A 14,797-nucleotide genomic window follows, 5' to 3' on the forward strand; every position below is an offset into this window, starting at 1 on the left:
CCATATGAGTTAGTCTATGGACTAGAAGCCAAATTTCCTTCTTCACTAGGGGTTCCTGTCATGAAACTACTGCAAGAGAGTCAAGCTGAGCCCAATGATATGCAAAGGAGGGTGAATCAAATCATATGTCTGCAGCAAACTAGAGATCAAGTGTATAACAGAGTCCAAATCCTTCAAGAGAAGCTGAAGAAAGCCTTTGACAGAAGAACTAAGGCAGAAGACTTTAATGTTGGAGACAAAGTCCTCAAATGGGATTCAAGAAGGGAAGATAAGGGAAAACATGGAAAATTTGATTCCCTTTGGAGAGGACCATTTGCTGTCCAAGCGGTACAAGGAAACAACACTTATTTCCTTAAAAGTCTTAATGAAACTGATTTGGATGAAGGTCCTGTGAATGGCAGGATGCTGAAGCACTATTTTGACTATCACCCATAAGTGTAACCTGAGTTTTCCCTTGTACATATCCAGATGTATATATTATTTTCTGTTAAGATGTAAAAATGCAATTTCTCAAGTTTGCTTAACTACCAGCAAAAGGTAAATAGGAGCAGAGGTCTACCAAGAAGGGAAGTACACTATTTTGGCATTTCAAAGCAGCATACTTCAAGTTTGGTAAAAGCAGTCAAAGGCCAAGGCATTCTGACCTGCTGTTCTTGGTCTTTCAAAATGAAAAACCATCCCCATGTGGAGCCACTGTTAGCTACCTATACCAATAGGTTTCATATTTCATGATTGACAATGAAAAGTTCCAAATATGCTCTGCTTTGATCATGCAAAGATCACATATTTCCAAGAGAAAACAATCTGTGTATATAGCTTGATGTTGTCTCATTTTTGGTGGATGGTCCAACAGCCTAATCTGGATCATGCCATGTTTTGAATTTCCAGTTGTAGAATAGAGAAAGAAATCTGTCCAAACTATTTAATCCTGGCAGACAAGTAGTTTAGGTAGAGAAGAAAGGCTCCCAACTGCTTAATCTGGGACCTTGGAAGAAATAAGGGCAGTCTTAGATAGATGATCAAAAGAAAAGCCAATGAAAAGAAAAGGCACATAAGGGTCTGCAAGTTCAAGTGCACCCTCCAAGAAGAAACAAAAAATGCTAGGCAAAGTAGTTGGGTAAGTAGATGGGGTTGCAGAAGTGATATTCATTTCAGATTGAATCTTGCTGGTCAAGATAAGAAAAGCAAAGCAAAGAAGCATGTCTAACTTCCCAAATTTTTCCCTCTTCCCATTCATTTACTAACATCCCAACATCAGTTGAGATACATGGAAGAATTGATGGTTTTATGGTGGTTCTTAGTCCTATTAGAAGCCACATTTCTTGTCTAAAAGTCTTTTTATTTTGATCTACTCCCTAAGCTAAGTTATTTTCAAATAAACTTAGTGTTATCTCCCCCCCTCCACTCCTTTCACCCATATTAACCCTAACTCTATTATATAATTCCCCTATATTACCCTTTTCCCTACTAGTATAACACCATGGTGTATAAACCCCAAACATAGTATAAATATCCCTCCCCTTGGCACTATAGCCAAATAAGTTGTTTAAGGAGACTTCAGTCCACGAGGGTTGTGGTCAACCCTGTCTTGGGGCTGTTCTAACCTCTGGTTAAGAGCAACAACCTTTCCCCTAAGCGCTCACCTTCCCTCTGCTAAAAAAAAACACAGAAAACCCCTTTTCCCCTGCTAAACCCATTCCTAAAAACCTCTTTTCCCTTATAAAAACCCTTGAAAAACCCAAAAATCCCCAAAAACACAGCAAAAACCCTCAACTCTAATGTTTTCCGCCTAAAAATATTAAATTGAGTATTTTAATAGGCCAGCAGGTCCCCCCAACTTGCACGATCCGTCGGAGGGCCCGCCAGCCGTCGATCTTCCGCCACCCATGATCTAACGGTGGGTGGGTATTCTTGGGCCCGGATCTGCCGACCTTTAGCGTCCGGGGAAAATGGTTTTCCGCCCCGTACAGGGACGCGTGGCAGGCGGTGGGGTTGTTCGGAGCCCCCTCCCCAATACCGCCTTTGGCCCAAAGGTGGTGCGGGGAACCCGCTTACCGCCTCCCCATTACCACCCATCCGGAGCACGTCACCCTCACGTCAGCCTGACGTCATGTCGCTTCCGCCCGCCCCCGCGTCCCGTGGCCCTCCACGTAGCCCTGCCACCGCATCTACCCGCCACCGTGTCCTGCCACCCTGGCCTACACCTCAGCAGCCACGTCACCTTCGTACCCGGGCCCCACCATGACATCATCGGCGGAAAAGCGCCAATAACATGTTTTTTCCAAATTTGTCACTATAAACGACCAAATTAGTCGTTTGCGGTCATTTTCGCGCACAAACGACGTAGCCGTTGTCAACCAGCTGCCGCGAAAATTCGTTTCCAGCCATCAAATTCAAGATTCCGACCGCTACAAGTCAAGAATTCAGCTACATTGAGCCTGCACAGTTCGGCCCGCAGGCCTGTCAAACGTTTTTCCAGGTATTTCACCAGATTTCCCCATTTTACCATGCATTCCATTTCTCTGTAAATTCACCATTGAAGACTGGTCAAAAACCACAGTCTAGCTCTGTCTGCTAACTAAGAGTCAGCTAAAGTAACTTGCATTGCCCTCAGAACTAAAAATTGACATTAAAACAGTCGTTCCACGGGCCAGAACCATAAAATTATCCTCAAGGTGCTCGGCATTGTTCCCTTTTGCCGAGTACAGGCCAGCTGCAATTTCTACCAAAGGAAACCTCATACCCTCTGCAACTTACCCTTAGCAATTCACATCCCTGTGAATTTGCAACAAGCTACAAAAACCAGCTTGTATTTTCCACTGAGAAAAACACTTCAGACTTGGTCTGCATTTGGCCTACTACTTAAGCTCTTAAAGAACTTGGCAAACCATTGCCATCACCTTATTTCGAAATCAAGTTTTACAATGGCTGCTTCTGCATCCTCATCGCTCAGTGTAGCTCCATTAAATCCACCAAATAAAGAGTTGGAGGCCTTGGCATTTGCTGACAAGGACTATCTTATAGAAGACTTTGAGGGTAGCAGGGACTTCTTGCAGACCTTCTATCAATTGAGAGAGGACTATAAGGATGGTCATGGTACACATGGGATATGGGAGTCAAACCTACCATACTATTGTCTCCCAGTTGTAAATGTCTTCCCTGAAATCATTCACCTATGTGTTGAAAAATATGATGTGCAGCACAGAGCTATTAGCACTCCATCTGGGAGGATCCTTTTTTACATTAATGCTGAGTCCATCAACAAAATGTTACATTTTGATCAGACAGAGTTGCTGATCCCATTTTCCATGAACTATTTGCTGGAGAATGGTGAAAAGATGACCAGTGAGGAGATTCAAAAGGTCACCAGGACATTCATGAGACCTGAGTGCCAGCCTACAGGGCCACCTCCCTACCTGGATGTCCATTTCAATGATGTAGGCAGGCTTTTACTGGACATGATTGCCTATGTGTTGGGATACAAAAACAGTGAGTATGTGGATAAAACAATGCTGGTATTGCTATCTGCTTACAGCCCACGCCAACCCCCTGCCCGCAAATATAACTTTGCTAAGTTCATAGCTAACAAGATTCATGATCAGTTGAGCAGAGTGGACAGACAGGGGGTCTTCAAGTACTCGGCCTATATTTACCACCTGTTCATGTACTATCATTCTGAAGCCTTCCCATGCTACATCAAAAAGCTGGATCACAGAGGGGAAAGAAGATCTGTCATCTTCTGGACCTCTGTCTATCACAAAGTCACAAATTCACCCTATACCTACTGTGAATTTGTTGACCAATTTGTATACCCAGTCTCTTGCCTGTTGATGAGGTCCCCTCCTCCCAGAATATCAAATGAGATAAAGAAAGCTCTGCAGCTTTCCAAAAAATATAAAATAGGTGACTGGTACCTATATGAGAACCATACTGTCATTAGGATCTATGGCTGTGAGCTCTGTCCATACAGGCTCCCAAAATATGTACCTATGAGGTTATTTGCCTTGGAGTATTACAGGCAGTTGATTCAGTCCGACCTCACCCATTTCCACAGCGCCAAAAAGAAGGCCCACCTCAAGTTCAAACACCAGTTGGGTCCCTTCATCATGAACAAGAAAGAAGGGTGGGAAGATGCAGACCTAATCCTTAAGGATAAATACAAGCTGTCCTATAGTTTTCGGTGGGTCCCTTATGACCCTGAAGGTTTCATCACTGCTAGGAGAAACAAGTATAGGATTATAGGCATTAAGCATTACCAGTACCCACACATTGAAAAATATGCCAACCTGCAAGAATGGCAGATGGATACTCTAGTTGAAAATCTAACTGAGGAAGAGACAATGCTAAAGAATGTGAAGGAGCTTGAAAAAACTATTGATCTAGACTATGTGCAGCAGGTACCTTTCAGACCACCTTATTCAGTGGGAGAAGGGACCTCAGCCTCAAGGACTGCACCAGTAATAAAGGAATCTTCCACAGCAGCACCAGTATTAGATAAAGGCAAAGGGATAATGGGTACAGAAGAACAAACAATGAAAGAAAAGTCTGCCCCTTCAGGTGAGCAGCAGCAAGAGCAGCAGCAAGGGCAAACTGCCCTTCCACAAACTGAGCTACCAGCAGCTCCAGCACTGCAAATTCCACCCCCACAAACTGAGCCAGTAATTGCTCCAATATTACAGACCCCGGCACATGAGGAAAGGGGGACAAAGAGAGATAGAGAAGAGTCCACTCCTCTCAGTGGATCCTCCCACCAGCCAGAAGCCAAAAGGCAAAGAGCAGACTCCCCAGAGGTAGAAGACATTACTGAAGCTATCTTGGACAGTGCAAGAAAAGACAGGGAGGGCAGTCAGCATACAGGTACAAGCTCCTTTCAGCAGGAGCAAACTTTACAGCTCGGTTTGGAGGTGTCCTCTTCCTCCCAACAAAGCAAGAAGCCCAAGAGCACCAAGGCTTCTTTCAAACAAATAAAGGCTCAAAATGAGCTGCTGAGGGCTGAGGTCTACAAGCAATTTATAGATGCTACACCAGCCCAGCAAGAGAGATTAATGTCTGTATATGACATTAAAGAAGAAAAAATGATAGTTAGTCATTTCAAGCCTACAAAACCTCAGCCTACATCAGCTGCAGATTTTGTGAAGACAAGGGTGGAGGTCATGGCCAAAGACATCCATCCCATGGACCAAATAGAACTCCACAAACAAACTGGAGAAATGGTGTATGCAACTTTGGTGGAGAAAGCAACCATGGCCCATGAACTAAAGGAGTCACTCAAAAATACCAACACTCAGTTGGATTTTGAGAGAATGTCCTCCCTGGCCAAAGATAACAGAATAAAATCTTTGGAGGACATCATCATTGATCTTGGACATGATCCTAGTGATCCAAAGGGTGTGAAGGCCCTTATGAAGAAGAAGGATGATGACCTAAATGCATTAAAGAAAAGGCTGAAGCTGCAGCCCACAGAGCACCCTCAAACCGCAAAGCTTCAAAAGCAAAAACAGGTCGATGACCAATTAGACCTCCTAATGCAGCAAGACCAGAGGATCAGGGATTTGGAGAGAGAGCTGGAAGGAGCATTACAAGATAAACAGGCAGAATCCACTTCCCAAGCTCCTCCAACTACTTCAACAACAGCATCAACTTCAGGGGCAGCAGTGGCTCCTACAACAGAAGCAGCAGGAACAGCAGCAGCTCCAGATGCCAGCCCAAGTGTAGAGGAATTGACCAAGGCCGTCAAAGAAATGGAGCTCCAGGCAGATGAAATAAAGAAGGCCAAGGAGATGTTGGCAGAACTGGATGCCAAGTATGACAAGTCCAAAGTGACTGTAGCAGAACAGGGCAGAGAAATAAAGGCCCAAAAAGAAAAGATAAAGGCCTTAGAGAAAGAGTTGAATCTGGAGACTGCTATGGCCAACATAAAGAGAATTCTATGGGCCAAAATTGGCCAATCCATCAAACAGCGATGGAGGTCAATAAAAATAATGCATGAGCAGGTGGATTTAATGGGCCAAGCTCAAGCAGAAATTCAGAAGGCCAAGACAGTGCTAGGGAACAGAGCAGAGCAGGCAAACAGAATGATAGACTTCCTCAACAGGCATGAAAGGGAGGAATTGGCAGCTATAGGCATTCCCAACAGAACAGAAGCTGTCGTCTCTGCCAAGAAGGTACTAACTCTCAGGAACTATATACAAACAGTGTAGAGGAAGTACTATGAGATGCAAGCAGATGTGGAGGAATACAAAGTCAAAATGGGAGTGCTGCAAGCAAAAGGCCTGCCCAGCTTACTAAGTGGTGCAGGAAAACTGATCTCTTCAGATCAAATGGCCAACAGAATGGCAACCACTATTGAAAATCAGATTATTGCATCTGGCAGTTCATCTGAACAAGCAGGGCCCCCCACAGGACAGAGCTTATATGACAAACTTGGAGGCCTGTTCTTCATTGAGAATGAAGTAAATCACCTATTTGAAACCCCTCCCAATCTTTATAGACATACAGAGGCCGAGGAAACATTGATAAAGATGCGCAGACATCAAATGCCTATGGAGGATTGGTGGCAATTTATGCTTCAGATTTTGCCATGGTAGCTTCAGTCATTCGGCCACTGCCAGCTCCAGGTCACTACAAGACAAATAACGTGACAAATGTCAGCAGTTATAGCAGCTAAAAAAGTGACTCATCACGTAGACAATGACAGCTATCCGAGTTTCAGACAGCACATCTCCAGCCGACTCTAACAGCCATAAAGTCCAAATATCTTCTGACTATTTTGACAGCTGAGGCATTAAGGAATTACTGCAGCATTCACTCCTTCAGCTACTGCTTTCCAGAGATTAGCATATCATAAATGAGATATTAACTCATTCGCTGATATTTTTGATGTAAATTTTGTATATATACTCCCCTGAGTAACTCATAAGGGGTTGGTAATTTTCTCTACGAGACAAATGTATTGTACACTTTCAGAATTATCTAATACAAAGGGCTGGATGAGCTCAATGATTTCCCGAAATATTTGATGTCTGGATGATGCTCCATGTGCTGATGCAGAATTCCTGTGCTGTCTGATGAAATAACAAGTTTTCTCCAAACTCTGTTCTTGTTTTACTTATGTTTGTCAAAATCATACTCATCTTATACTAAGCTAGCAGTAAAAAGAAAGAATAGTGCAGGATTTGTTTCACTACACCTTGTACTCAATTTTTACTACTGTAAATGTTTGTCTTCAGGATTACTATGCACATGAATTCTTAATTGCTCATGTCTATATTGATTCTATAAGTATGAATACTACCTAGAAATTCTTAATTGCTTCTAGGACAATATTCCCCTTGTGTTTCTTCAGCAGTTCACTGCAAGATTCTTCACTGCCTTGCATTAACTGGATACACTCCACTTAATCACTATTATAAAGGTTGTTCTCAGACACTAATCTGGCTCTGCAGCATCACTACAGCAAATCACTCAGCACCTCAAAATAACTAAAGGACCACTGACTCCATAGCCCAATGGACTAGAACACTTCGGAGAATGCATAAGCACCTTGACTGAAATTATCATCCAACCAAAACCTTAAACAAACCTGAACTTATAGCTAGCCTAAAATCAGTACAAAACAGAGATAAATATTAAAGAGAGAGCCCTCTCTGATTACAGTTTGGCTAGGAACTGTAACCCAAAGATTGGTTAGTGGTTACCCCGGCCGTATTCCCTGGGGAGTCATAGGGAACAACCTGGGTGTTAACACTTCCAATGGGAGCTAGAGAAGAATGTTTTTCTAGAATTCTAGGAAGTTGTTTCTTTCATTCAGTTGGGGCTAAAGATTAAAGAATTTATTAGAAAAAAGTTTGGTGGTTTTTGACTTGGAGGGGGTTTTCCACCCAAAATTCTTGTGTCTCGTGTGTTCTTTTATTTACTATTATTACTGCATAAACATTAATAATAAATGAAGATCAACTAATGCTTTGAAAAATATTTAAAAGTGCTAATTGCTAAGGATTGATTCACCCCCCTGCCAGTATTTTCAACAATTGGGAAGTTGAAGCATTCTTATGAACAATCTAAGCACTAGTGTGAACCTAAGCGGGATTGGAAAGGACTGAGAAGACTAAAGGAAAGTGGGTTAAGAAGTGAGGAAGACCGCAGGATGAAGGGGACAATGAGAATGTAGTGTCATATAAGAAGTTTAATACAGTTTCTAGAGGACATGGATTTCAGCCTGAGGAGTAGAATAAGGGCGATGGTAGGAAGCCTTTGAGATGTTGGACTTGTGGTGGAGAGCATTGCAGGAGTGAGTGCCCATCGTAGCAGTGTGGCAGACCCAAGATTTATAATGCTCAAGAGGCACAGACAGTTGGAGATGTTGGTCAGAGTATTCCTTGCATTTATGTAGCAGTGGATAACATGTAGGTTGATCATCAAGCATCCATTATCGAGATGGAAGGTAAGCTCCATGATCAAGTTGTTTCCATTTTGATTGATCCTGGATCTAATTATAGTTATATTAGTCCTAACCTGGTGGATAAGTGTTGCTTGAATAAAGAAGTGCATGCAGAATCTTGGTTGGTGCAGTTGGATACAGGGACCAAGAGAAGAGTTCATCATTAGGTGAGATCTTGTACATTCAAGCTGAATGGTATGTCGACATTAGCACATCTAAATGTGCTTCCTTTTGGATCATATAGTATGTTTTTGGGCATATATTGGTTCTTCATTCACAAGACCAATGTGGAATCCTATGAAAAGGCTATTGAGTGCTTGGATGATGATGGGGAAAGAAGAATCTTATAAGAAAATATGAATCCTATATCGTTGAGAGTAGTTACAGTTATGCAGGCAAAGCACATTTCTAGGAAGGGATGTGTATTGTTTGCAGTGCATGTTTCCAATGACAAAGGGAAGGATGTTGAGGATGATGAAGTCTTGAAGAGGTATCCTATTTTGCAGTAGTTTTATGATGTGTTTCCAACAGAGATTCCAGAGTTGCCTCCTCATAAGGAAGTGGACTTTTCTATTGAGTTGATGCGTGAAGCAGCACCAACGTCTAAGGCTCCTTACAGGATGAGTACTCCAGAGTTGGTGGAATGAAGTTGTAACTTAAGGAAATGCTTGATAAAGGATACACAATGCCAAGTTTGTCGCCTTGGGGTGCACTAGTATCGTTTGTAAAGAAGGACGATACTCTTCGATTGTGCATGGATTACCGACAATTAAACAAGGTTACAATAAAAAACATGTATCAAATGTCGCAGATTGATGACTTGTTTGATCAATTGAAGGGAGCTGTAGTTTTTTCAAAGATTGTTTTGAGATTAGGATATCATTAAGTGTGCATCAAAGAACAATACGTCTACAAGACTGCATTTCATACGAGGTAGAGTTTTTGGTGGTTCCTTTTGGTCTTACCAATGCTCCAGCCACTTTCATGTGTTTGATGAACAATGTGTTGTGTCCTTACCTGGACAAGTTTGTGATAGTGTTTATTGATGATATATTGATATACACCAATAATGAGGAAAAGCATGTAGAGCACCTGGTAGCAGTGTTGAGATTGTTGAGAGAGCATCAGTTGTATGCCAAGCTCAGCTAGTGCATTTTCTTTTAGTCTCAGATTCACTACTTGGGACGTGTTGTTTTCAGGGGGGGACAACAGTGGACCCGAAAGAGATCAAAGCTATCATGGAGTGGCCAACTCTAGGAATGTGGATGAGGTCAAATCATTCATGGGACTAACAAGTTATTACAAGTGGTTCATCAGGAGTTTCTTAAGGATTGACTATCTTAATACATCTTTGCAAAGGAAAGGGAAGAAGTTTGAATGGGCTGAGGAGTGTGTAGCGTGTTTTGAGCACTTGAAGCATTTTCTTACAAATGCTTTAGCCTTGAAGATTGCAGATCTTGATAAAGAGTTTGTGGTTTTTACAGATGCTTGTAAGGAAGGACTTGGTGGAACCGTGATGCATGAAGGGTAGGTGGTTAGTTATCAATCAAGGAAGTTGAATGAGCATGAAAAGAACTATGTGACTCATGATCTTGAGTTGGCAGCCATCATTCATGCATTGAAGATGTGGATACATTATCTTCTCGGCAGGAGGTTTGTTTTGATGAGTGATCATAATAGGTTGAGGTACTTGTTTGACCAACCCATTCTGAATACCAGGTAGGCTAGATGGTTGGCTACCCTCAGTGAGTTTGACTTTGAGATCAAGTACATCAAGGGCAAGGAGAACTAGGTTGCAGATGCTCTTAGTAGGAGAGTGCAGGTGAATCACATTTTAACTGTGAGCTCTAATGGGACAAATTTGTAGGAGCGGATCTTGCATGTAGGGAAGCATGATGAGAGATATCAACAAATGAAGCAAAGATTGCGATAACAAGGTAAAGGTGATAGGAATGAAGAGTATCACCTCATGGCGTATGGCTTGGTGAGATTCAGGAACCTGATTTATATGTCGATAAAAGTGAGCTCAAGAAGTTTATCTGGAGGTAGTTTCATGTTAAGTCGTATTTAGGCCACCTGGGATACTAGAAGACTTTGACATTTGTTAAGAAGTTTTATTATTGGCAGAGTCTGAGGAAAGAGGTGGTTGAGTTTTTTCAAGATGTTGGGACTTTCAACAGGTGAAAGCAAAGTGTAAGCATCCAGCTGGTCTATTGCAGCCTATTCCAATTCTAGAATGGAAATGGTCATTTCCATGGAATTCATTACAGGTTTGCCGAGGACATCGAAGCAGAATGATTTTGTCATGGTTGTGGTTGACAGGTTGAGCAAGGTAGCTCACTTCATTGCAGTGAAGTTTATGAATTCAGCTAGTTAGGTAGCTCAGATCTTATATTAGACAGAGATGCCAAGTTCACTTCTAAGTTTTGGAAGTAGTTGTTTGCAGGCTTGGGACAGAGTTAGCTTTCAGCACAACTTATGATCCACAGAAAGATAGACAAACAGAGAGGGTTAACATGATTCTTGAGGATATGTTGAGGATGTATGTCATGCATCAACAGAGGAAGTGGGAGGAGTATCTTCCATTGGTAGAGTTTTCATATAACAATGGGTATCAATAATCCTTGAGGATGAGTCCATTTGAGGCTCTTTATGGGTGGAGTTGTAATACTCCTATCAACTGGAGTGATCCAGTGAACAGGGTGTTGATTGGACCGGACATGTTGGCTAAGATGGAATAGGAGATGCGGGTTATTAAGAGGAATTTAAAGGCAACACAAGACAAATAGAAGAGCTATGTGGATCAGCGTAGAGCATTCAAGGAGTTTCAAGTTGGGGAGCATGTGTACTTACACATCAAGCCTAAGAGGAGCTCCTTGAGGATTGGGTCACGTGCTAAGCTAGGACCTTGATATTGTGGGCGCTTTGAGACACTTGAGAGGATTGGCCCAGTGGCCTACAGACTTGCACTATTGCCAACAATGAAAGTCCATGATTTTTTTCATGTTTCATTGCTTAAGAGATATGTACATGATGTTGATCATGTGATTGATTGGTTTGTATTGCAGGTGGAACCAGAGGGAGAATTCCGGCTGAAACCTAAGTGCATCTTGTAGTGGAAACAACTCATGCTTTAGAACCATGCAATATAGTAGGTTAAAGTTCAGTGGAAGCACTTTGGTCTTGATGAAACTACATGGGAGATCGCTGATCAAATGTAGGCTTGGTATCCTTCCTTATTTGCTGGTTGAGGAGATGAGTTTGGTTAATGTGTTTTTCTAAATACGACATCGAGTTATGTTATAAAGCTCCAATAAGCAGTGTGGTGTTCATGGTTTCAATAGTTTGGTATGATGTAAATGCTGCATCGAGTTGCCTTATCAAGGTCCATGGGCAACATGTTTTGCAAGTTATAATCATCCTTGAACACCGAGGACGATGTTCCTCGAATGGGGACGGGTTTGTAACAACCCCTAGATGATTTTCCATGTAAATAAAATAAGACCAAGATTCTAGAACACGTATTCCATGCTGAATGGTGGGAACATATTATAGTGGGCATCACTTTTGGATTAATAATGGCTATAAAAATTGGCAAAGGCAAAGAAGCAATAAATGACATTTAATTATAAAAATAAAGGAAAATAGGAGAAAAGGAAGGTGAAGAGATACAAATTTTCATGCAAGGGAAATTAGAGGAAAAATGAAGGAGAATGAAGAAAAAAGGAGACATCAATGTTAAAAAGGCATCAAAGAAACAATTCACAGCCTTTGGCTTAGTTTTTGGTCATTACAACTTTTGTCAATTCAATTTTGGTTCTCTCTTTGTACACTCTTATTCTCTCATACTCTTGCACACTTAGAGTATTCTTGGAGCACTCTAGCATTCACTTGGATTTGGAGAAAGCAAGAAAAAAGCAAGGAAGCGCAAGGAGACAGTTGGATCAGTAACTACAACAGGCTTACTTTGCAGGCAACAGGTTGCATGTGTGATCTCCTTGGTGATTTTTGGATGCATGGTATATGCATGTGATTCCTTGGTTATGTGTTGTCATTGGCATGGAGATTTGTTTGGATTGACAATGGCTTTAGCCTTGCCTTGCCATTTCTTGGATAGCCATGGTGTAGTGGATTTCCCATTTGGTTTTCTGATTGGTTCTTAGGTTCGCTATGGTTGTGGGTTGGAACAAATTCTTTGGAGCCCTGGAACAACTTGGGCTTCCTATGGCCGTGGGTTGAGTTACTAGTCCCTAGAGCTTGTGGGTTGGGACAAACGCTCTAGAGCCCTGAAACAACTCGGGTTCCCTAGAGACTGTGGGTTGAGTTACTAGTTCCTAGAGGGTAGAGACCAATCTGGTTGATGTTAGTGATTTCTGGACTGTATAGGTGAGATCATTGTGCTTGAGGGTTGAGGTGGTTTGGCCTCTGGAAGTCCTGGTTGGTTTATTTTGATTTAACCCTTATGATCCCACATTCATGTTTGGAATATGGTGCGGGGTGATTACCTGAAAGATAGATTTAGTTCAAACCAATTTATGGTTGGGTGGTACATGGAAGTCTCTAACTTGCTTTACTTTTTCATATGTTAACATGAGCCCTTTTTCTATTGTGATCTATGAGAACTTGTTCTCGTTATTATCGTGAACTTATGGCTAACTTGTCATAGTTTCTATTCTGGTTATATGCTGGTTATATGCATGGTTTGATGATGTGCTCTAGCTGTGGCTCCCGTTCATGATTTGATAAGTTACTGGATAATTGATGAATGCATGGGCTAACAAGTGTTATTATAGCTAGCTAGAGAGGGCATAAATCCTTCTTGGTAATCGTCAGATGAAATTTAGAAGGTTATGATTAGATATGCATTCATGACCTGTAAATTATATGCATTAGGCATGTCTAGGTTAAGATCTTGCTCAAGTTTTGATTGTTTTGTATTGTTATCATCATTGTCATGATTCTGGAAAGTTGTAGGGAGTTTTGGGCAGTTCCCTCAAGGCTAGCCTGAAAAAGTGGCATAGATCTTGTGATCACATGCATTGAATTGAGGAATTTGGGCCCCAACCACATGCATGCAAGCTTATGGGTGTGGTTGGAGCTTCATAACCATGTGCATAGAGTGTCAAAGGTATGGTTTGGGAGTGAACCTGGTGAAAAAGAGTTCCAACTCAGGGATTGATCGCCTAGGGTGGTTGGTAGGCTCATGAGTGGTCTGTAGCCCCTGAGGGATGTCATTTTACTTCCGGTTTGTAGGCCCCACTTCCATAACTGGAACTTGGAGGTCAGGTGATATCATAGTGACACTTAACTCATGTTTACCCTAGAGAGCTTGTCAAAGTGCGTATATGTGGAAGAAGTAGCTATAACAATTGATGTCCATGACTCGCACTTTCGACCTTTAAATCTCTCCTCCAGTGGATCTCAAGGGTTATTATAAACACTAATTTTTCATCCATGGTTGCGGATTTATGGCTTTCGAATAAAATCTTTTCTTGGATCCCTTATAACCTCCTACAAATACCTAAAGAAACATGCTCTAATACCAACATGATGTATAAATTGTTGTGGATATTTCAGGCTATAATTCGCCACAATATATCTATTAAAATAAACAAATAATTGTACTATGAAGGGTTAATTCCTTTTACTTTCCAGAGTTATTATTAGTATTTTGTTAGGCATGCAATGGATAAAATTCTTAAAATAGAGAACAATAAAACACAATTACACATCAACCACAATGAGCACAAATCTATGCTCTAGAAACTCTAACAAGAGAAAACCTAGCTAGAAGTTGAGGTTGCTCTACTCTGTTTTTTCTAGAATGGAATGATGCAAGCATAAAGGAGAAGGCACTCCCTATGGATTTAGTTTAGACCTATGGCCTATGGGTTGCTATAAAATAAAAAACCCCTTTGTTCTGCTCCCCCAACTACTTTGTCGGTTTTACTATGGAACAAAATGCAAACAAATATACTGGCACCCCTTTTATTCCTAGTGGTGTGGTTATAACACAAATTGATAGCCAACTAGGGGTTAAGTTTGACTTGTTCCACTCTTAACTGAAGTTACAACTTTTGTCTTTATAGAGTCTTCTTTATAGTTTTCATGTAGCTAGCTCGTTTTTCCATGAGTAATGGAGTTAAAATGACATCCTCTAGAATCATGGTGGTCATTCACGATATGTCAACTTCTGGGAGGCATACCTTTTACATTCGATCTCTAGTTAATGCCTTTCTTGCATTGTTGGAAAGGTCTTTGAGTATAAAATAGTGTCGCGAGGTCTGGTGCTTAAGCAAGAAAGGTTAGCCCCAAAAAACATTATTTAAGGCCTTAAACTAGCCTCAAAAGGTTTTA

Source organism: Pinus tabuliformis, chromosome 8, assembly GCF_031772625.1.
Source record: "Pinus tabuliformis cultivar Carrire ecotype Pingquan chromosome 8, CPIR1, whole genome shotgun sequence".
NCBI classification, from domain to species: domain Eukaryota; kingdom Viridiplantae; phylum Streptophyta; class Pinopsida; order Pinales; family Pinaceae; genus Pinus; species Pinus tabuliformis.